This window comes from Hyperolius riggenbachi, chromosome 10 (genome assembly GCF_040937935.1).
Source record: "Hyperolius riggenbachi isolate aHypRig1 chromosome 10, aHypRig1.pri, whole genome shotgun sequence".
NCBI classification, from domain to species: Eukaryota; Metazoa; Chordata; class Amphibia; order Anura; family Hyperoliidae; genus Hyperolius; species Hyperolius riggenbachi.
The window spans coordinates 260888062-260908914 of NC_090655.1; the positions used below are offsets into that span (position 1 = coordinate 260888062).

At 44.4% G+C, this 20853-nt stretch overlaps 1 protein-coding gene across 2 annotated transcripts in view; it reads left to right on the forward strand.

Moving 5' to 3' along the window:
• Positions 1-5729: 5729 nt before the first annotated feature.
• The window catches only part of LOC137535365 (oocyte zinc finger protein XlCOF6-like), a 31127-nt gene continuing 16003 nt past the window's right edge, over positions 5730-20853 (forward strand). The window contains exon 1 of one of the 2 annotated variants that reach the window (XM_068257197.1): positions 5730-5951. The gene's annotated coding sequence lies outside the window, so the exon portion shown is untranslated. Of the gene's footprint in view, positions 5952-6755; positions 6790-20853 lie in introns of those variants that run through there. The other variant, XM_068257198.1, reaches the window with a different exon arrangement.

Sequence of the window (20853 nt, forward strand, 5' to 3'; positions counted from 1 at the left end):
ATGTATGTATGTATATGTATATATGTATATATATATATATATATATATATATATATATATATATATATATATATATATATATACACACACACACACACACACATGTAGGTACATGTATGCATATGCTTGGTCATACATACATACATACACATACATGTATGTTCATACATGTACATACATACATGCATGTACGTGTATGTTTGTATGTACATGTACGTACGTACATGTATGTACATGTGTATATATAGAGAGAGTTTAGCCTCATTTGTCTCTAATCACAAGTTGTAATTTCATCTCTCCCCTGTGTCACCTGACTGCCATGGCAGAGATGGCAGAAAAGCTTATTTGAAAGCACAGGATAGTAACAATATAGCCATTTGATTCCCAACTGCTTCTGACCTAAGTGCTTCTGCCATACTGTTACCGATTTTTGCCCTGACTGCTTTCTGCCTGCCGCCTACACCGACCTCTGCCCTGATTTTGACTACTCTCTTATTTGTACAGTTTCAAAATTTTTAAGTGTCTTAATAAATTTAATTAATTCACAAAATGTGTGTTTTTGTCTTTTATTTATATGCAGAATGTCTACCAGGCTTTTATTCTGTCATATTTTGGTAAATTATGACTTAAGAATTGGAGGCTTAAAATTCTAGAAAAAATGTACCGCTTTTGACTCATAATTCCAGACACAAATGCACCGCCAGGGAGGTTAATAAACGTGGGAAGATCTCCCCCTTTTACGCTATGTGATGCGTCTCTTTGTGCTTTTCTCCTGGAGGTTCAACTGATCTGGAAGCATACAGTGGAGGAGGCTTGCCGGAGAGGCTGAGGGGTGGCCAATACCCCTAAAGGTGAGTCCTTCTACCTTGGGGGAGTGGTACTGGGGCGCCACTTCCTATTATATAAACTGTATTATGATCTCTGTGAGATACTCTGAAGATTGTCTCAATTGAGTTATGGGATTGGACTTTTGAGCGCTTTTCCTATCTACTATTACCTTATTATTCATTTAGCCATTATAACTTCCCAAAGTTCAGTTAATTTATTTTTAAAGCTGCTGGTGCATTGTATTCATAACTGTTGTAATTCTGTTGTGAATGCAGCCACCAGTGATTTCTGACCTGTGTTTCACCCCATTACTCATCAACTAAAGTCCTGCACAGCTAGAGAATGTTTACATAAATGTATCAAGTAAAGAATGTGTACACAAGATAAGCTTAACAGCAGTTCGGATGTGGGTTCTTCCTGCAGAAGAAAGAGTCGGCCCTGTGATGTAACCCTTTGAATGCTGTTTTACTAAAAAAAAAAAATCTTTTAGAGCAAAGAAGAAATTCTGGGTTATATTCCGCTTTAAGATGAAGGTTTTAGGGTGCCCATACATGGTACAATTTTTCATTATTTTTTGATTAGATAATTTAGTTTGATTATTCCGTTAGATCGAATATAAAGATTTTTCCAGCATGTCCGATCTGATTTTTCTCAAAAGAACGGAATAATCTTTCAAATTTCTTGATCGAAAAAAAAAATATTTTCAACTTTCATTCAATTCGATCATTTAGATAGAATAAATGGGATAATCAAACGTTTTTATTGTACCATGTATGGCCACCATAAGAGTGGGATGTTTCGTATTGATTTCTTGGAAAAACAGGCCAAGCTCCTCCTCAGACCCCGTCCAACCAAAGAACAGGTCGTCAATGAATCTGCAGTATCCTCGGATGCTCCCGGGAGATGAAACATCCCACTCTTGCATTCAAAATGGAATATAGTGCGGAGTCGCTTCACTTTCTCGACGTAGAAATTAGATTGAAAGGCGACGGTTTCGAGACGGATTTATATTGAAAAACTACAGACAAGAATGGTTTCCTATTGGCCACTAGTTGCCATCCAAAACAATTGATTAATGGACTCCCTAAGAGTCAATATATTCGATTGAAACGTATCACATCTGATGATACTTTATATTGAAAACTGGCCAAACTCCTGATTTTGTGACAAGAGGCTACAATCAGAGAGGATGTGAAGAACTAGTGAAAGAGGTGGGAGCAATGGATAGAGGAGCACTGAGAACGTACAGCGTACATGCTAATGAGGATGGTGACACTGATGTAAATTTCATTACTACGTTTTGCAGGGAGTCCTCGATTCTGCGTGACACTGTCCTGCAGTTTTGGTCGCTGGTGGAGGCGGATCCCCAGCTTGCCCAGATCTGCCGAGTTCCACCCAGATTTGTTTACCGTAAGGGTAAATCTATCAAAGACCAATTGGTAAGGGCCGATATTGGGAGGATTAAATTACCCCGCCAACTATTTTTGGCTACCCCTTGGAAAGGCACTTTTCCATGTCTTAATTGCCAACATTGCAACAGTATTATTAGGGGCCCCAATGTCCAGAGCATGAGATCAGTAAAGCCCATTCCCATCATAGACTTTGCCACATGTGACACTAGAGGTGTCGTGTATCTCATCAAGTGCCCTAGCGGTTTGCCCTACGTGGGTCAGACCTCAAGGGACATCAAAACGAAGCTCAACGAACACAAGAGCAATATACGCAATCCTGAATCACTAAAAGAGAAAGGGGAAAAGGATGAGGGAAAAAAGAGGGAATATCCCCTAGCATGACATTTCGCTGAATGTAATCATAATGTGAGCCAGCTTCGGTGGCAGGTACTTGAAGTGGTCCAACATCATGAGGGAAGAGGATTTAGAAAGGAGTTGCTTAGACATGAGGCTTGGTGGATGGACAGGCTGGGATCGCAGTTCCCCGGCGGCCTCAACGAGGACTTTAGTTTAAAGGGAACCTAAACTGAGAGGGACAATTATTTTTCCTTTTAAAATAATACCAGTTGCCTGATTCTCCCTCTGATCATGTGTCTCTAATACTTTTAGCCACAGCCCCTCAACAAGCATGCACATCAGATGCTCTGACTGAAGCCAGACTGGATTAGCTGCATGCTTGTTTCAGGTGTCTGATTCAGCCACTACTGCAGCCAGAGATCAGCAGGACTGCCAGGCAACTGGTATTGTTTAAAAGGAAACGTCCATATCCCCCTCAGTTGAGGTTCCCTTTAACCTCCTTGCCGGTCTAAAAAATCCGGCAAGGAGGCAGCGCCGCACTTTTTTTTTTTTTTTTTAAATCATGTAGCGAGCCCAGGGCTCGCTACATGAGAGCCGCTAAGCGGCGGCATCCCCCCACCCACTCCGATTGCCTTCGGCGATCAGAGTATGCAGGAAATCCCGTTGAGAACGGGATTTCCTGCAGGGCTTCCCCGGTCGCCATGGCGACCGGGCGGGATGACGTCACCGACGTCATAGACGTCGTGACGTCAGAGGGAATTCCGATCCGCCCCTTAGCGCTGCCTGGCACTGATTGGCCAGGCTGCGCAGGGGTCTGGGGTGGGGGGGGGGGGGCGGCGCGGCGGGTAGCGGCGAATCGGCGGCGAGCGGCAGTGATCGCGTACTACACGCAGCTAGCAAAGTGCTAGCTGCGTGTAGGGAAAAAAAATTATGCAAATCGGCCCAGCGGGGCCGGAGAAATCCTCCTGCGCAGGTTACCCCGAACTGTGTTCGGGATAACCGGCAAGGAGGTTAAGGTGCTTCTTATAATTGGTGTTTGCAGTGCTGGTCGTAATGGAAAAATCTACGCTTACGGATCATTACGCGTAATTTTACGCTGTTACGCATTACGCAATTACGGTTACGGCGTAGGAAATTATCTACGGTACATCACTGTAATTACGCGTAAACTTACGCAATTACGCGTAAGGATACCGTAATGAAGGCGCTTACACTACGATGTTACGCGTAGTGCCGTAATACCCATTAATGCGTATTTTTTGACGCATGCGGACGATATGTACGCAATAGCCGTCAATGTGACAGTTATTGTGTACATATCATTCGTATGCGTCAAAACGTACGCTTATACTGAAGGGCGGGAGAAGATACTATTGGTTGCTTAGGATGTTGACTGATTGGCTACTCTTAGAAAATGGGAGATTTTATGTTAGTAATTACGCGTAAAATTACGCGTAAGTGTTCGTAAAATTACGCATGCCTAGCAATTACGGTAGACAGTGTAATTACGATACCACTTACGGTCTTACGCGTAAATAATTACGCGTAAGACCGTAAGTTACGCGTAACGCTTACGCGTAAATTTACATTGAATTACGATGCGTAATTACGCTCATGCGTAATTTCGGCCCAGCACTGGGTGTTTGTCCTTTTGACAGTAAGGGTTTAAATTTTGGAAAAGTGTTGTGCCCGCCCCCAATTGCTGGGAGGGGTGTGTCTATGTAAGTTTGTCTATATGTAAGCTTCAGTTTGTTTGATGGTTGAACACTTGAGAAAGGGCATGTAGCCCGAGACATTGTGCTTTCAGTTTGCTGTACAACCACATAAATATGAAATAAATACAGAAGAGTTTCTCTTTAAGGGTCGAGTCCGGATCTGATTGTTTGTGTATGGACAGGAAAGCTGAACGAACATGAGGAGGACTGAGAGGGGGAGGTGAGGTCTTCTCTGCCAGTCTTTTTTAGCTGTGCTGTTTAGCAGGGTCATGTACAAGAGGATATGAATGAGGGATTAGAGAGATCAGGGTTCAGAGAGGGAGAGTGGAAGAGGAGAGGAAAGTCACAAGGGCAGTCTGATCCTGACTGGAGAGCTTGTTGTAGATTGTATTTGTAGACATCACCCAACTTGTCTGTCCTGTTCACTGATCATCATTATCATCCACCATATAGCTGACATGCAGTGAAGGGAGAAGAGCTCTGTGTTTGATGCTCAACTCTGGTTCCTTTTAAAATAGACATCCCAGTCCAGACAAATTCTCCAGAAATTCTGCCTCTTCCTGGTGTAAGAAACTGTAACTTCCTGTAACTATGGTGACACGTCCATACTACATCTCCAGCAATGAAATGCATCTGTACAATTAAGATTTTGTTCAATGAAGAGAAACATTGAAACACTAATAGTATTAGATGGCTGAGTGGAGAGGATTCCGCAGAGGCTGCAGTTAGCATATTCACCACAAGATGGCAATCTCACATCTCCCAGGTGGAACGCACAGCCTGGAAATAATGAAACCAAAGACAGGAAAAGGCGTAACGGGAGGAGGAGAAGTTACAGCCAGGAGGTGGAGGGAAAGCACGGAGTAAGTTTGTCTATATATAAGCTTCAGTTTGTTCGATGGCCCGAAACATTGTGCTTTCAGTTTGCTGTACAACCACATAAATATGAAATAAATACAGAAGAGTTCCTCTTTAAGGGTTGAGTCCGGATCTGATTGTGTATGGACAGGAAAGCTGAATGAACATGAGGAGGACTGAGAGGGGGAGGGGAGGCGATGTCTACTCCGCCAGTCTTTTTTAGCTGTGCTGTTTAGCAGGGTCATGTACAACAGAATATGAATGAGGGATTAGAGAGATCAGGGTTCAGGGAGGGAGAGTGGAAGAGGGGAGGAAAGTCACAAGGGCAGTCTGACCCTGACTGGAGAGCTTGTTGTAGATTGTATTTGTAGACATCACCCAACTTGTCTGTCCTGTTCACTGATCATCATTATCATCCACCATATAGCTGACATGCAGTGAAGGGAGAAGAGCTCCGTGTTTGATGTTCAGACAAATTCTCCAGAAATTCTGCATCTTCCTGGTGTAAGAAACTGTAACTTCCTGTAACTATGGTGACACATCCATACTACATCTCCAGCAATGAAATGCATCTGCACAATTAAGATTTTGTTCAATGAAGAGAAACATTGCAACACTAATAGTATTAGATGGCTGAGTGGAGAGGATTCCACAGAGGCTGCAGTTAGCATTTTCACCACAAGATGGCAATCTCACATCTCCCAGGTGGAACGCACAGCCTGGAAATAATGAAACCAAAGACAGGAAGAGGCGTAACGGGAGGAGGAGAAGTTACAGCCAGGAGGTGGAGGGAAAGCACGGAGTAAGTTTGTCTATATATAAGCTTCAGTTTGTTCGATGGCCCGAGACATTGTGCTTTCAGTTTGCTGTACAACCACATAAATATGAAATAAATACAGAAGAGTTTCTCTTTAAGGGTCGAGTCCGGATCTGATTGTTTGTGTATGGACAGGAAAGCTGAATGAACATGAGGAGGACTGAAAGGGGGAGGGGAGGCGATGTCTGCTCCGCCAGTCTTTTTTTAGCTGTGCTGTTTAGCAGGGTCATGTACAAGAGGATATGAATGAGGGATTAGAGAGATCAGGGTTCAGGGAGGGAGAGAGGAAGAGGAGAGGAAAGTCACAAGGGCAGTCTGACCCTGACTGGAGAGCTTGTTGTAGATTGTATTTGTAGACTTCACCCAACTTGTCTGTCCTGTTCACTGATCATCATTACCATCCACCATATAGCTGACATGCAGTGAAGGGCGAAGAGCTCTGTGTTTGATGCTCAACTCTGGTTCCTTTTAAAATAGACATCCCAGTCCAGACAAATTATCCAGAAATTCTGCCTCTTCCTGGTGTAAGAATCTGTAACTTCCTGTAACTATGGTGACACATCCATACTATATCTCCAGCAATTAAATGCATCTGTACAATTAAGATTTTGTTCAATGACGAGAAACGTTGCAACACTAATAGTATTAGATGGCTGAGTGGAGAGGATTCCACAGAGGCTGCAGTTAGCATATTCACCACAAGATGGCAATCTCACATCTCCCAGGTGGAATGCACAGCCTGGAAATAATAAAACCAAAGAGAGGAAGAGGCGTAGCAGGAGGAGAAGTTGCAGGAGGTGGAGGGAAAGCACGGATGGAAGAGGTAATCGTGTGATTGTTGTTATATATTGAGCAGAGCAGAGGTCGGGGTGGACATACTTTGTTACAGAGGAGGTCACAGTACACCTGTCACTATCCTGATCATCCCCCTTGAAGTAACTGCCATACAACTACCCAACCCAGGCTACCCAATATGGGGCACATCTGGCTAACTATATGTTTGGGGCTACCTAATGTGAGATACATCTGGCTACCTATATTGGAGGGCTACATAATAATGGATACATCTGGTTACCTATATTGGTAGCTACCTAATATGGGGCACGTCAGGCTCCCTATATGAGGGTGGCTACCAAATATGGCTACCTATATTGGAGGCCTACATAATATGTGACTGACTGCTTTATTCCCTGTCTGGTGATTAGTGATTGAATATCGATTGACTATTTACTGCTATTGTGTTTCCTGTTTATTGATTGCATACATAACTGTCTCCCTACATAGTCTGCTGGGCCATGCTCTTTTCCAATTATGTACTATGTTCCCAAGGAAAGCATGGCCAGACTCACACCTCCATTATACGGAGCCCCCACCTGCGCACCCCCTTATCCCCTCACCGCACTTCTGCTGGGAACACCGATCAGCTGTGCTCTCTGATGCCAAGGCCCTAAAGAAGTCCATCTGGGGCCACATCCACCTCCTCACTGAAGCTGATTCACAGGCAGAGAGAGCCACAGAGGCAGACTTGCAGGGGCTCTCATTAGACTATCCATCCTCCGGCCATCCCATCCATCTTTCTAGCAAACGATCCCTCCCAAGTAAGCTCAATGAGCTCCTGTCACTCAGCTCCTGGCTCAACAATAACACCCCAGATAAGCCATTACATCTCCCAAACATTAGCCTCTTCCAAGCCCGATAGAGACGTTATATTATCTGGGAAGGAGAGAGGAGGCGGCATTTGCTTCTACATCAGCTCCGCGTGGTGCCCAGCCACTACTATTCTTACTAAATTCTGCTGCTCCTCATCAACTTCACACCCACATACTCACCTAGAGAGTTCTCCTCCTTTGTACTCACAGGAGTCTACACCCCTCCCCCTCAAGCTCCCCCCCCCCCCCCCCGACACGGATGTCAAGAAAGACCACTGCCTACTGCCTTATCCAACTAATCCCCACCTACAGGAGTTGCCTTGAGTCCTGCATGGATGCAGAATGCTGAAAGGTGCCAAATTCTGTTCGGCAGGCATTTAAGTGAGACCAGAGGCAAATATTGCATATTATGGATACAAGAGCACCAAAAAAATAAAAGTATCTAAAAAGTTTAAAACATGACAGAGGGGCCTGCCACTTCTACTGACCATATCTGCTATTACTCTGTTATTGCCTGATGAAGCGAGATCAAACATGCAAAACACGATGCATTGTCCCCTGGTGTATGTAAATAACCTTGTTCTATTTGACAAACGCATTGGCAATATTTGTGTCTGCTTGGAGGAGGCACGTCCACCACTGCCTCCTCATGTTTTAAACTTTTTAAAAAAAACTTTTATCCTTTTGGTGCCTATGTATCCATACTACGCTATATCAAGTTCACCCCTGGTGGAGGGGTGTCACCCCCTTTTTTTTCCTCATCTACGGAGAGCGACTTTTTTGAGTGGAGTCAGGTCAAATCTCCCCACCTGCCTATACAGTGGTTGCCTTTGAGGTAACCCTGGTTTGTGAGTATAGCTTATTACTCTTGCTGCAAAATCCCAGAAAACACAGCGCTCTCCTGAAAGCCATTAAAAGCTAAGCTGTTAAACGCCGGCATTCTTGGAAAAAAACAACAGCGTTTGAACGAGATGCTGAGCAGAAGCCTGTGTGAACCAGCCCTTATACTTCATTTTTACCACCAGTACATACTACACTTTATTTGGCTCTTGGCGTCCCTACTCTGTGTTCTGAGGCAAATATTAACCCTTACTGCCAAACACGTACCAGGTACGCTGTGGCAGGTAAATGCTTTAACTGCCAGCAATGTACCTCCTATGTTATTGGGATTTTTGTCCCCTGGAAAGCAGTGGGAAGGGGGCCGACATCCTCCCTCCCTCCCTTTCTCCACTGCCCCCCCCCCCCCGCCTCCCTGCATGACTGGCTTAGCTGTCAGGAGTGCAATTACTCACCCGATCGCTCCTCCATGTAGCGTGTCCCATGCTGGCAGCCATTCTCTTTCTCTTCCCGTAGTAACAACGCGTCATGCAGAGAGGAGAGAGGGGACACCGTGTGGAGCCAGCGATCGGGTGAGTTTATTACACACTGACCGCTGCGCTCCAGCCATGCATGGGGGCCCATGTGGAGGGAGGGTGATGTGAGCCCCCCTCCCCGCAGTGGCCCCTATATCTGCTACCTTACAGCTGGAAAAAAACCACTTATTTTTATAAAAAACACACACACACACATAAACAAACATTGGGGGCGCGCGATCAGACCCCACCAACAGAGAGCTCTGTTAGTGGGGGAAATCACTTGTGTGCTGTCGAGTGGCCCTGCAGCTTGGCCTTAAAGCCGCAGTGGCCAATTTAATGCAAAATGGCCTGGTCTTTAGGGGGGGTTTAACACTGAGGTCCTCAAGAGGTTAATAGGATAATTGGATAGGGGTGCAAATTTAGAGCTTGCCACAGGCGCTATTACCCCTAGATTCGCCACTGCATGTGGGTAGCTTGGAATGAACAACCAATCTTAGTTTGTTTAAGGCATGAAAGAAACTGAGAAAAAATTTGTCTGCCAGTTTTCTTTCTAGAAAAGCACTTAGGCTGAAGTTTGAACCTTAACCACCTGAGCGGTATGGATAAGCTCAGCTCGTCCATACCGCCGCAGGGGATCACATGGCCCCAGGTGAGTTGTTTTTTTAATACAAATTGTTTTAGATCACATAACTAGTTCTTGGCTAGCTACATGTAGCCCCCAATCGCCACCAGCACCCTCTGATCTCCCCCCCCCCCCCCCCCCCCATCGCCGCCCTTATACAGGGAGTGCAGAATTATTAGGCAAGTTGTATTTTTGAGGAATAATTTTATTATTGAACAACAACCATGTTCTCAATGAACCCAAAAAACTCATTATCAAAGCTGAATATTTTTGAAAGTAGTTTTTAGTTTGTTTTTAGTTTTAACTATTTTAGGGGGATATCTGTGTGTGCAGGTGACTATTACTGTGCATAATTATTGGGCAACTTAACAAAAACAAATATATACTAATTTCAATTATTTATTTTTAACAGTGAAACCAATATAACATCTCAACATTCACAAATATACATTTCAGACATTCAAAAACAAAGCAAAAACAAATCAGTGACCAACATAGCCACCTTTCTTTGCAAGGACACTCAAGCCTGCCATCCATGGAGTCTGTCAGTGTTTTGATCTGTTCACCATCAACATTGCATGCAGCAGCAATCACAGCCTCCCAGACACTGTTCAGAGAGGTGTACTGTTTTCCCTCCTTGTAAATCTCACATTTTATGATGGACCACAGGTTCTCAAAGGGGTTCAGATCAGGTGAACAAGGAGGCCATGTCATTAGTTTTTCTTCTTTTATACCCTTTCTTGCCAGCCACGCTGTGGAGTACTTGGACGTGTGTGATGGAGCGTTGTCCTGCATGAAAATCATGTTTTTCTTGAAGGATGCAGACTTCTTCCTGTACCACTACTTGAAGAAGGTGTCTTTCAGAAACTGGCAGTAGGACTGGGAGTTGAGCTTGACTCCATCCTCAACCCCGAAAAGGCCCCACAAGCTCATCTTTGATGATACCAGCCCAAACCAGTACTCCACCTCCACCTTGCTGGTGTCTGAGTCGGACTGGAGCTCTCTGCCCTTTACCAATCCAGCCACGGGCCCATCCATCTGGCCCATCAAGACTCACTCTCATTTCATCAGTCCATAAAACCTTAGAAAAATCAGTCTTGAGATATTTATTGGCCCAGTCTTGACGTTTCAGCTTGTGTGTCTTGTTCAGTGCTGGTCGTCTTTCAGCCTTTCTTACCTTGGCCATGTCTCTGAGTATTGCACACCTTGCGCTTTTGGGCACTCCAGTGATGTTGCAGCTCTGAAATATGGCCAAACTGGTGGCATCTTGGCAGCTGCACGCTTGACTTTTCTCAGTTCATGGGCAGTTATTTTGCGCCATGGTTTTTCCACACGCTTCTTGCGACCCTGTTGACTATTTTGAATGAAACGCTTGATTGTTCGATGATCACGCTTCAGAAGCTTTTCAATTTTAAGAGTGCTGCATCCCTCTGCAAGATATCTCACTATTTTTGACTTTTTTAAGCCTGTCAAGTCCTTCTTTTGGTCCATTTTGCCAAAGGAAAGGAAGTTGCCTAATAATTATGCACACCTGATATAGGGTGTTGATGTCATTAGACCACACCCCTTCTCATTACAGAGATGCACATCACCTAATGTGCTTAATTGGTAGTAGGCTTTCGAGCCTATACAACTTGGAGTAAGACAACATGCATAATGAGGATGATGTGGTCAAAATACTCATTTGCCTAATAATTCTGCGATCCATGTATATACCCCCCCCCCCCCCCCCGGAACCCGCGATGGCGCAGCCTCTCCAATAGCCTCCAGGCGTCACCATGGGGAGGATCGGGACTATGCATGACGTCAGACATCATGTCTGATCGTCGCCATAGCGATGACAGAAGCTGTTCCGGGAAGTTGCAGTTCTCGCGGGACCGTGGATGGGTAAATATAGCCGGCGGCGATCGGGGGAATCAGAGCAGTGCAGCGGGACTTGGGGCACATGTGTAGCTAGCCTAGTGCTGGTTACACTATATAAAAGAAGTTTATAACAAACATTTCCCTCCTGCAGACGCATGGCCACAAAAATTGATTGCCAGGGAGGTTAAAAGACAATTGAAGTGAGAGGGATATGGGGGCTGCCATATTTATTTCCTTTTAAACAATAATAGTTGCCTGGCAGCTCTGCTGATCTATTTGGCTGCAGTAGTGTCTGAATAACCCCAGAAACAAGCATGCAGCTAATCTTACCAGATCTGACATTCTTGTCAGATACACCTGATCTGCTGCATGCTTGTTCAGGGGCTATGGCTGAACTTAAGCTGATAGTAAAATGTCTCTGGGGTACTCTGTACACCGGGCGTTATATATCCTCCAAGCTTTATGATATATTTGTTTAGTTATTTTATTCTTGCTCTGAATCAAAGCCTCAGACAGATTATCTGAAAATCCTTTTGATTTTAGGATACCCCACCACTCAGGTTCCATGCGGAGAGATGAAGAAGCCTGAGCTGAGCAGGGCCCGGTGTCAGGAGATCTGGACGATCCGGCAACAGGATAGGTTCTGTTATTGCTGAACTCTGCAGTAGAGCAAACCATGGTCTTTAGGGGACAAAGAGCTTCTTTTAGAATAGCTCGGGCCTGGTATCTCCGGATCTTGTTGAGAACCTGCAGTAATAAGTTTAGTGGAGGAACCACACAGATTAGATTCAATCCCCAATCCACCAAAAACGCATGCAGAGTCAAAGGATTGTCCTGTGGGCATAGAGAACAACATATTTTGCATTTTATGGGAAAAAAAACACCTCTGGGGTGCCCCAAAGAGCCAATATGTCCCTGTATCCTCATTGTTCACACATCATCTATCATGTGTGAGTGCTGATCGGCTGAGATAGTCTGCCAGACAATTCAAAGACTCCTTCAGGTGTACTGCTCTTAGGCATTCATAATTCTGCTCTGCCCAGTGGAGGATCCGGCAAGTCTGGGACCAAAACAATTGTCTTCTCGTTTCATCCCCAAAAGTTCCCCCCACGCAAATTTATATATGCTATGATACTGCTGCTGTCAGTCCGTACAGTAACATAATATCAAAATATCTGTATGCTGAAGGACTTGCCATACAGCCTACAACCAACTCTCTGCTGTTCACTGATTCTGGATCCATGTGGACCTGTATTGTGCAAAAGTGCATGTGGGCCCCCAACCCCAAGAGCTGCCATCTGTCATGGTTGTCTTTTGGGATGGATAACTCCATAGGCCTTGATTCATAAAGTGTTACCGAACGCTTATTGAGCTTTTGGTAATTTAGCACTATCATTTAGCGGAAGTTAGTATTCATAAATGACATCGGATGTCAGTATTGTGCGTGCGGTATTCTGGCAGTAATTGTGCGGTACATTTTCCGAAACTAGTATTCAAGAAGCAGAAAAGGGGCGTGTCAGGGTGGTAAATTCCGAGCGCAATATCGCCCGCACTGCCCTGTCTTTATTTATGTTTCTGCTGTCGTTGTATCTAAAGGGAACCTGAACTGAGTAAAGTTATTTAAAATAAACACATGATGTAGCTGCAAATCAATATTACATCCTTACCTCGCTGTCAGTTCCTCTCAGAAGCTCACAATTTTCTTCTTACAGTGATCCTTTCCAGTTCTGACAATATTTTGTCAGAACTAAAATATACCAGTTACTGTCAGTTATATATCAGCTGCTGTCAATTACAACTGAATGTGAAAGCTAATGCCCATGTTTCCCTATGGCTCAAGTGGGCAATATTGCAGTTTTTTTTTTTTTGTAACACTATTTTTATTGCGTTCAAAAGCATACATCAACAGGTACAAGAGATGTGTTCGTACAGGATAGTACAGTCTTACCCTCAATCGCTAAGATGTAATAATTTATACATAGTTGAAGACTAGTTTATATTCATGGATTTCAATATTATCATGTCTATATGAGGTAGAAAGTCAATGACCTTATGCGAAATAGTTTCAAGTCTCGTACGTTGGTTTCGAGAAGATAGACTTATATGGAATTAAGCGTCCATTAGGAAATTGTCAAGATTGGGGGAAAACTGAGTAGGATTACCAATTGTACCAATGAGAGTGATGACCTAAAAAAGAAAAAGTAAGAAAGACAGAAACAAATACAAAAACAACATCAAAAACAATATTTGAAATGAGTAGGTCGGATCTCAGGTTTGATCAGAAGGTGATAGATTACTTAGAGCCAAGGTGACTTACTGACTTATAGTCTAGGGCAGGGGTCCCCAACCTGGGGGCCGCGGCCCCCTTGGTGGTCCCTGGGCAGTTTTTCTGAGGGGCCGAGTGTATATACTACACTCACAATCGGGGGAAAAAAGGCAGGAGGGGGACTGCCGCCGCCACTAACCACGACCCCCAAATCCCCGCCCCCCTCCCCCGGGCCCCAGAGAAAAGTTTGGTCGGTATAGGGGGCCCCGGGCTCAAAAAGGTTGGGGACCCCTGGTCTAGGGGAGTAGGGGAAGGAGTTTTAATTTTATCAACCATTATCTAGATAGTGTTCCCATGAGCCCCAAATCTTATCAAATCTAGCCTCAGAGTCCCGGAGGGAGGCAGTTAATTGTTCCATAAGTTTGGTCCATTTGATTTTTGCTAGGACTTCAGGTAATTCAGGGGGGGCTATTTTTTTTCCAATTAGAGGCTATAGATAGCCTGGCTGCAGTGAGAATGCGGATTATTAAAATTATCTCGAATTTACGGGCTTGAGGGATGGATTTACCAAGCAACATATAGGTGGGGTCCAGGGGGATCGTTAAGTCCAAGACTTTAAAAATAAGGTTTTGGATTTCGGTCCAGTAAGAAGTTAAAAGAGGACAGTACCAAAAGACATGCTCTATTGACCCTTTGAGCCCACATCCCCTCCAGCACAGATCCGAGGAACCCGGGTATATACGTGAGAGGGTAGCAGGAGTTAGGTACCATCTGAACAGTATCTTATATATGTTTTCTTTAATTTGAACGCACATTGATGAGTCTTTGGCGTTCTGCCAGATGGATTCCCAGTCCTTATTTGATATAGGCCGGGAGAGGGAAGATTCCCATTTGGCCATGTAATCGTGGGTTGGGAAAAGAGAGTAGGAATTAGTGCAAAGAAGGGAGCAGATTAGAGTGATGAGGCCTTTTTGGTACCCTTTATGAATACAGAGGTTCTCATAAATCGTTGTAGCTTTAATGGGTGTAGAGATTGGAACTAGAGACCTCAAAAAGTGTGTGATCTGATTATATTCATGTAGGAGTCTAGGCGAGGGGGGGTGTTTTTCACATAAATGGTCGTAGGTTATGAAGTTTGTGGAATTAGGTTGCAACCAGTCATGTAGCCTAAAGTATCCCCTCGAATACCATCTTGCCATAAAGTCCTGTTCGAGGCCAGGTTTGAATTTAGGGTTGCCCAGGATTGGTGTTAATCTATGTGAGGCCTTCAGACCAGTTTCTGGTGTGATAGAGGACCAGATGCGAATGGTGAATTTGGTAGAAGATAGACCCAACGAGGCTGGAGGAGAACAAGTTCTGTCGGGCCAGATAAATGAGGCCAGTGAGAAGGGTAAGACTTGAGTAGCCTCTATTAATGCCCACTTAGTTTTAACTGTAAAGTCTGACCACTCGGTTAGTTGGCGTAGGTGAGCAGCTTTGTAGTATAAGGCTATGTTGGGTAGACCTAGGCCCCCTTGGTCCCTCAGAGCCATCATGACTTTTTTGGAGACCCTTGGTTTCTGGTTGTTCCATATGAATTTGCCTATTTCCCGTTGTAATAGAGCTAGTTGGGCTGAGGGGACTGCTACTGGAAGGGTTTCAAATAGGTATAATATACGGGGGAGTATGTTCATTTTGACTGAATGTAACCGTCCAATCCATGAAATATTGAATTTGGCCCATTTATGAAGATCTTGGATAATGGTATGAATTAATTGGGGAAAGTTATGTTTATATAGGGAGGTATATGACGTTGTAAGGAAGATACCCAAATATTTCAGTGAATGCTTTTTCCAGTTGAAATTGTAGGATGCCTGTAGTGTTTCGAGGAGTGGAGGGGGGACATTAATAGGAAGGGCTTCTGTTTTGTCGTGATTAAGCTTATATCCTGAGAGTTCCTCGTATTCTCTGAGTAGTTGTTTAAGGGGTGGGAGAGTCAGTAAGGGGTCTACCAGGGTCAGTAGGACGTCGTCTGCAAAGAGGGAAATTTTGTGTTCCCATTTACCCTGTGTGACCCCTTTGATGTCGGGATTTTTACGGATGGCACAAGCTAGGGGCTCTATGCTAAGAGCAAAAAGTAGAGGGGAGAGTGGGCACCCCTGTCTTGTGCCATTCTTTATGGGGAAAAAAGTGGGAGAGGCTGCAGGGAGTTTAACCGATGTGGTGGGTTTAGAGTAGAGGAATCTAATTAAGTTGTAGAAAGGGCCTGAGAATCCCTGATGCTCCAGAAGGGTAAACAGGAATGACCATGAGAGCCTGTCGAAGGCCTTCTCAGCATCCAAACTCAGAAGCAAAGAAGGCCTCCGAGAGGCCCCCATGAGTTCTATTAGGTTTATGACTTTTCTAGTGTTATCTCCTGCCTGTCTTCCTTGGATGAATCCTACTTGATCGTTGTTAACGAGGGATAGCAGTATAGGGTTGAGTCTATTGGCCATGGCTTTGGTGATAAGTTTCAGGTCGGAGTTTAAGAGCGAAATGGGCCTGTAGCTCTGGGGTACTGAAGGGTCCTTCCCTTGTTTGGGGATGACTGTGATCAGGGACCTCAAGAAAGAGTCTGGGGTTTGCTTGCCCGATAGGAGTTTATTGCCCAATGTGATTAAATGGGGAAGGAGGACAGGTTTAAATACTTTATAGTATTTATATGTAAGGCCGTCTGGGCCAGGGGTTTTGGAGGTGGGGAGGTTTTTGAAAACTTCCTCAAATTCTTCTATTGTGAAAGGGGAGTTTAGGGAGGTTAGTTGGGAGGTAGAGAGCTTAGGCAAATTTAAAGGGTCTAAGAAAGTGGAGATACGAGAGGGCTGAGAAGAACCCTGTGATTGGTTGGAAAGATTATAGAGGTCTTTATAGTAGTCAGTGAATATATTGGCGGTTTTAGAAGGGTCATAAAGAATGGTGCCTTCAGAGTCTCTCATTGAGTATATTTGGGTTTGCGAATTTTTGGGATTCAGCTTCCTAGCTAATATCGTATGGGGCTTATTGCCCCTTTCAAAGAATAGCTGTCTAGTCCAGCGAAGACTTTTTTCCAGTTGAGTCAGTTGGATTTGTTTGATTTCTAATTTTATGGCTTGGATATTGGCAAAATTCTCAGAAGTAGAGTTACCCTTAAATAAATCCTGAGCCTCTGAGAGCTTCTGGTAAAGGTCGCGGAGTATGCAGCTATTCATATGCTTTCTCTTAGTTCCTTCAGCTATTAGTACCCCCCTTATGAAAGCTTTGTGGGCTTCCCATACCACTCCGAAGGACTCAACAGAGGGGACATTAGTAGTAAAGAATGACTGAAGGTCATCATTTAGTTTGGAGATTAGAGTTTTGTCCTGAAGTAAGGATTCATTAATCCTCCAGTGGAGGGGCTTATGGAGGTTAGCATACCAGTTGAGGTCTACAGATACTCCCTGATGATCTGACCAGGCTACCGGGTGGATTTGGGAGTTCGAGAGAATGGAGACTATTGAGGCGTGGGCAAAAAAATAGTCTAACCTGGAGCTTGAGGCATGAGGAGGGGAGAAGAAAGTAAATTCTATAGATTTAGGGTGGACTATTCTCCAGAGATCTAGTAATTGCTGTTTTCTCATTAGGACTCTAAATTGTCTGGAGTTTCTTTCATGCAGGGGGGAGGGGGAGGAATTTGAGGTCGAGGATCTATCTAGGTGAGAGGAGAAAGCTAGGTTAAAGTCTCCTCCTAGGAGTATTGGGCCTTCAGTCACCTTCTGCAATTTTAAGAGGAAGGATGAGAGGAAGGAGGTTTGGTTGGTGTTTGGAATATAAACTGTGGCTATTGTTATGGGTTTTCCTGCCATTGAACCTTTTAATATTAGGTATCTTCCCTGTGGGTCTGTGATGGTGCGAGTAATTTGGAGGGGAACATCTTTTTTAATTAGGATTGCAACTCCAGCTTTTTTTGGGGGGCCCGAGGATAGGAATATTTCTGTGTAAAGCTTACTGATAAACCTAGGGGAATCGTTTTGCTTGAAGTGGGTCTCTTGTATCATTACTAAGTCTACCTCCAGCCTCTTTAGGTCCTTAAGGAGAGCATGTCTTTTCTGGGGCGAGTTAAGTCCCTTGGCATTTATTGTGAAGCATCTAACCATGATCAGCCGAAAAGAATAGAGCTCTAGTGGGGTAAATTAGGGACCGACCTGTATTGGGATAAAAAATTGGAGTAGTGAACCATAGACAACATATAAAATACAAAACTATATATAACAGAAAAACAATAAGATTGCCACTGTAAAGGACGTGGCTACAAATCAAAGCGGCATAATTAAACCGCTTAGTCGAGGGTGCCCAGGAAAAGGGGCTCTGGAAGAGCAGATAACCCCCTAATCTGGGAAGCCTCCTGAGGAACATACTGGGTTCTCAAGTGACCACCCGAGAGCCGGAGCTAGCGTATGCGGCCTCCTGGAACATCAAGGATCATGTTTCTAAATAACAGGTTATAAACCAGTAATGTACATAACATTAAGGACCGGCAAAGAAACCAACATAACATAGGTTAAGCAATATAACGTTACTAAATATAGCTGGTATATATATCTAGTAGAAAGCCAGAGGGGAAAGTATTCTTCCGACAACTGAGAGTCTGATGGCGTCGAGATTTGAATAGTGGACCCCCCTGACAGGGGAGGAGACATTGTAAGGGGATAATTCTCACTCCTGTAATGTCTGCTTTTATTCAAGTGGCTTGAGCGTCCATGGTTTCTGGGAGAGCCTGAGGAGAAAAGCTACGTAAAGGGACTTTGGTCCACTCGGAAATGTGGCTGACCTTGCGCGGAGGGGATGCCTCTGGAGATCTGTGGTTGGGAGGTGGATGGTTAGGGGGTAGTCTCAAGCCCATTTGCTTAAGGAAGAAGTCTGCGTTATCAATATCAGTTAGGGAGAAAGTCATTCCTCCCTTAGTTGCAATTAGTCTAAATGGGAATCCCCAGTGGTAGGGAATCTTTGCTTCTCGGAGTAATTGAGTGACGGGCCTGAGGGACCTGCGTTTGGTCAGCGTTATTAAAGAGAGATCGTTATAGAGATCGTGTCCCCTTTAAAATCCAACTTCGGGATATTCCTTAAGGCCTTAAATAGTGCTTCCTTGGCCTCGTAATAATGTAGACGAATGACAACATCCTTAGGCCTGCCTGCAGCAGTCTGCCTCTCACCCAGTGCCCTGTGAGCCCTGTCCATTCTCCAGAGTTCAGGGGGGAGATCGGGAACATTTGTAGAAAAGAGCTCTAATAGATGTGCATTAAGAGTTTCATTAGATACTTTCATAGAGATGCCTTTCACTCGCACGTTCTGTCTGCGCTCTCTATTTTCCAGGTCCTCATGAGCAGAACGAAGACTTTGTAGATCAGAGGACATTACACGCTGATCATCTTCCATATTAGCTTGTTTGTTTGCAATAGTGTCTAATGCGGATTCCAGTGCGTTTGTGCGAGACCCAATGTCGTTTATTTCAGCTTTCAATTCGTTTACTGCTGTTAATATTAGAGACTGGAGTGAGGAGTGCATGGCTTCGTAGTGCCTCTGAAGGGTGGCCTCTAACATTGTGGCAGTGATCGTGTCAGCCTGAGCTGTGTTACCTTGCTGGAGTCCAGACTGTGGCTGAGCGGGTGCCTCGGCGCCATCTTGGGAGGGAGGACAGAGGAATCTGTCCATCGTTCCCGCAGCCGTTCCGGGCTTGGTGGGAGCTTTGCCAGCCATAATCCTCGATACACGGGGATGTCCGCAGGAGGAGCGAGGTGAAGCCGCGCTGTGATTGCTTCTATCAGCGGAGATGCGGCGGAGATTAGCGGCGGTGGGTTAGGAGCTCCTCTCTCAGGCGACCATCTTAGGGAAGCCCGCGCATGCGCCTCGCAATATTGCAGTTTAACAGTGTGCTAACCAGGAAGCTGTTATGGGGTAATGGCCAATTTTTTTTCAAAATGGTGGACAAAAAATTAAATTGATCACAGATGACAAACAGGACACAGGAGAGGAGAAAGATTGATGAGTAGACTACACAGGAGGTAAGTATGACATGTTTATGTTTATTTTGACTTTTCATTTGCAGTTCAGGTTCTCTTTAAATTGTAACTATTACTTCTTATGGAGCACATATGAACACACCCCTAGTAGCGCCAAAAGCTTTTTAGCCAGCCTCCATAGCCCACAATGCACTTTCCTTACCCACAATGCACTTGAAAATGTCTTTTATTCGATAAAAGATTGCTAGTGACAATATTTACCGCATGCTTACCGCATCATTACTGAACACTAGCCATCTTTTAACGAACAACTGCTGACAACTAAAAAGAATTGCTGAATACTACTAAGCATTCGGTAAATTTCACATGGGGTAAATTAACAAAAAGCAGATTTTTACCGCAAATTGTTTGATGAATTGAGGCCATAGACTTCCCTGGATAGATGAGGTGGATACTTTCACAACTTCTTGTCTAAGGATGTGAAGTTCTTTGTTCCAGACTTTGAGTATCCATTTTTGTAGGATCGTGGTGTGTAGTTGTCCCCACTGGAGTGCCAGGAATGTGGAGGTCAATATTCTCAGGACTGCCATGGCCTTTCCTATTGATATGGCCCCTGTATTCTAAAAAGAGAGAAAAGAAAAGACTTAAAGTGGATCCGAGGTGAACTTTTACTCATTGCATAATTGTGTTCCTTTCCTATTGTTTATAGGGCATTCCTCAAGCCAAATACTTTTTTGTTTTTGTTTTAATACTCTAATTCCCTATAAACTAAATAAACCACGCTCACAGGTTTTCAGAGAGCCTTGGCAGTAGCAAAGGGTCATGGGAGCTTAGTCTGGGCAGGAGGAGGGAGAGGTGTTACTAACCATTGATTTCAGAGGCAGAGGGGAGGAGGGGGGATTAGTTTTTTTTTCTTGTAATAGTTAGTTTTTCATCTCGGAGACTACTGAATGAATGTTGTCCATTCAAAATCACCTGAATTGTACTGCTTCAACCTTTTCAGATTCAGGATAAATTGAAATTGTCCCTGAGGTTTTTACAGAAGGAACACTAGGGGAATAATATCCCTGAAGTCTCTGACGTTTGGAGTGTGAGATTTTGGTGGTGGTGGTGGTGGTGGGGGGGGGGGGGGGGGGAGAGAA